We start from the raw sequence: 4,103 nt of genomic DNA, 5'->3' as shown, positions 1-4,103 counted from the left end.
GCATCTCCCACTTCGAGCACGGAGAGCTCGCCTCGACTGTTCTGTATTAAGACTGTTAAGATCTAGAAATCCCCATGACCCCTACCAGTTTCCAGCTGGTCTGATTCCGGGGAATGTGAAAATCACAAACGTGGTGGCAAAGGTTTTCAGCCGACACACTATTTTTTCTGGTGTTGTGCAAACTTGGCTGTCAATATCCTTCATCGGATTAAGCTCACTGTCTGACTCGGCTTCATAATATGGCCTTTGATTTCGTGCCATTCGTGTTAATTAATTAATCAATAGTCCGTGATATGCCCGAGTGGTTTTGCAGGCTCCTGCCCGACATAAAAAATGCAGCTTGGGTGACAAGGTTAATTGCTTTTTAATTACCTGTGGTAAACTGATACTGCAGGAACATTACACTTGGTTGCCCCTAACTATTGTAGTGCTACATCTGGATAGCCTGTACTACCATAAATTACAGCTTGGGTAGCTGTGAGTGTTTGACAACTACTTAAATAAACTACTTGGCTGACCGTGAATACCATAGGATGCATGAGGGGTTTTCACCAACTACTAAAATATGCTGTTTGGCTGGCTGTAACTACCATGGGACAACTTTCAGATAACTGATACTACAAATATATCATATTTGCCTGCCCCATGTACCAAGTAGCTTCACAGTGGCTCTGACAGAATGCATATATTTTTGGTTAGGCTCTACATTATGACATCTAATTACCTGCAAAACACAGTACTGCAGGGGCTCTACAAACGTATAATTGTGTATAGTAGTGATATATATCTTGTATTCTGAGGCTTTATCTTCTATTCTGCAATAATAAAAACACATGGTAAGCTTACATGTCATGTACATGTCTTCTCAGTCTACCTATCAAGACCCTCCACCCTGGGGCCTAATAATCTGTTCTTCAGACTTTTCTGATTCCTCCTCTTCTTCCTCATCTTGTTCCAACTCTGCCGCCTCCTCTGCCACCTCTGACTGCTGTACTATCTCTCCTGCCATGATCCCATCTTTTTCTGGACTTTTGAAGATCATTTTCACTGGTCTGTGTTGTTTTGGGTCTGTCTGGGCAACCTGTGGCCACATGGTGGTAGGGCAGAAAACAGCCCTTGCATAGGTTGATGCTACACACTGACATCTGAACACAGTCGATACAGGGCAACCTTTCCTTGTTTTTCTCCCTAACTGAATGCACCATCTGCAGGATGAGCCACGGGACCGCTGACCATGTACTAAATGGTGGTTTTTGAATGAGCTGATCACAGGTTCAGAATTTCTGGTATGCTGCTTTCGGGATGAAAAACCACCAACCAGTGCCATGCCAACTTCAATTTGGAAGGCTTTGTGCATTTTCTTTGGATCCACTAATTCTTTGTACAGGATCCAGCTGTTGCATATAGCAGTATCCAGAAGGTAGAAAAAGATATACTTCCACCATTTCTTTGACTGACGCTGGGCTGTATAATAGGACCTGAGTTGGTTTGACTTGTCAACTCCACCCATGTACAGATTGTAGTCATAAATTGCTTCTGGGGAAGGTAGAGAGTATGCTACTTTCCTGCCAGTATCTGGTGAGTGTAGAAAACGGGTAACTCTTTGATTCTCGGTTCTATAGCCCTCATAGTATGTTGTCAGTATATTCAGGAGGTTGGAGTCCTTCCATGATATAGCCACCACTGTATCCTTTTGTCTGGATACAAACTGTCCCCTCTCTAAATTTGTTATTGCCTTGTGATTTATATTTTTCTTGAGGTTGGTACGGAGGGCATTTGGAAATCCCACTCTATCTTGCCTAATGCTGCCAACCACATATATTTCATGATTTTCTAGCAGGTAACTCACCATGTCTACACTGGTATAATAACTGTCAGTGTACAGGACATGATGGCATCCCCTAATGTCAACGATAAGCCTTTCACACAGATCTCTTGTTCTGAACACATCCCTTCTATACTTTTCATGACTACCAGTCATTGACATGATCTCAATCCTGTAGTTGTAGCCTGATTTGCTATCAGCCAAGGCATATATTTTGAATCCCTTAGCATGGGGTTTTCCCTGGATAAAAACTGTAGGTACTCCTCCATAACGACCCTTGTAGCCAACAATAGATTCATCTATGCTAACCTGGCGATGCATGTTGTAACATTCCCGGGAATTGGTGAAGACAGTATCCAGTACTAGCTGTACTTTATACAGAGGCACTTCTTTTCTCCTTTCTCTGCGTTCTTCATCATTGACTATATTCATTGGGTCAGTTTCTGGGTTGTTACATTGAAAATACGGCATCAGTTTTTGGTACCTGTTGCGGCTCATAACATTGGCAATGTAGTCATTTCTTATAGCTTGGTAGGTGGACCAGTAATCTGCTATCTCTGGTTTTGAATCAACACCCATGATGGCAATTATTCCAATCAGTGCACGTATTTCTTCACTGCTAGCTGGAGACCAGAATCTATTCCCTCCATTCTTAGTGATGCACCAGGTTGCATAACTGTTGGTTTCTTTCCATAATCTTTTCACCAAAGATCTTGGAAAGATGGAGTAGAAATCATCAGTGGGTTTTGAACCCTCACCCAAATCAATGCTTGGTCCAGGTGTGTTACCTGTGAAGGGCATTGTGGTTGCGTAATCTTAACCGTGCCATCTCTTCATCTTCAGATGAAAAAACCACCTATTTCACTCCCTGATGAGGAATCTACTGGAGGTGGTGGGGATGGTGAAGACATGTATGAACCATCATCGTCGTCAGAAGTACTGTCATGTACCGGGGCATGGCTTACAATTATCCCCTGCATTTCTGGTAGTGGTTGCTCCCTACTTTCTGATGGTGGTGGGTCTATATTTTCTGTTGGCGGTGGGTCTACACTTTCTGCAGATGTGTCATTGCTTGTATCCATCATTTCCTCATTTTCAATGTCACTAACAATTGCATCTTTTTCAATATCCCCTTTTTTCTGCTGTGTTTGTCGCACTTTCCCAGACCTGGTTGTTGAAGGCTCTGTAAGGAGAAGCTTTTCTGCATCAGTAAGCTGCAAGGAGGACATGCTTCATGCAAGTGGCTCACAGTTGGACCAATTCCTGTAATAACAATGAATGAGAACCCACTGTTACTGACAGGAAAAAGTTTCCATGCATCACCATAAAATAAACGCCATGCAAATGAATCATACAGAAATGACAGTAGTGCATATCAAAAATATTTGCATTCTAGCAGAGCCAACATGTAGTTATCAATTTTTCATACCGCCCCAGTATGGATATTTTATAGTGTGGGTGAACCAAGGCTTTTATATGTGTACTTGCTACCAGCAGAGTTGAACTCGCATGCACTCAGGCCATGCTCAGTGGTATGAAACGGTAGCCTTATGTATCCATTACGGTATTTTATGTAGTTAACCTTGACTGATCAGCACTTAGGCTATGCTCAGCAGTATGAAACAGTAGCCTCGTGTATCCATTACAGTATTTTATGTAGTTAGGCTTGGCTGAACTGTACTTACCTGTTCTCAGCATGAGCTGTGTACGGGTTTCTTGCAATTCAAAGTAGGCAAAATTCAACAGGAGAGCTGACAAAAACACGTCCTGTTTTATCCTCAGGAATGCACCAAATAAACAGGATTAGTGAAAAATATTCCCTTGAATCACCTCTATATGCTAACATGGTTGGCTGCAGGATACATGATATCCCTGACCCAGAGGTGCTGCCAGACCCCACATGTTCAAGACTGCATATTTCTTCCACTTGGGCAATGAACCAGTGATCGCTCAACTACCTTTTTTTCACTATGGGGGGTAAACTCAAAGTAGATTGGGCAAATCACCGGCTACCAAAAAGTTCAATATGGCAGAAAGAGGATTTTATTTCTGCAGGTTCTCTTTTTTTTCTTCATATTCGTCTTCGATAGTCAATGCATTGTGAGTTTTGAGCTTTGGCACGCTTGGATGTGTATTGTTTTCGTTGAATCTTACAGTCAATGTTGTGAAACAAAAGTATTTTTAGATGTCTTCCGGGGTGAATTTTGACAAAACATAGTAACCAGCTTCACCATGAATACAATAAGCAGTCATTATTACAAAAAAGTAAAATAGAGTA

This window comes from Saccoglossus kowalevskii, chromosome 12 (genome assembly GCF_978046115.1).
Source record: "Saccoglossus kowalevskii chromosome 12, keSacKowa6.1, whole genome shotgun sequence".
In the NCBI taxonomy this organism is placed as follows: domain Eukaryota; kingdom Metazoa; phylum Hemichordata; class Enteropneusta; family Harrimaniidae; genus Saccoglossus; species Saccoglossus kowalevskii.
Note: the sequence above shows the minus strand (reverse complement) of the source record.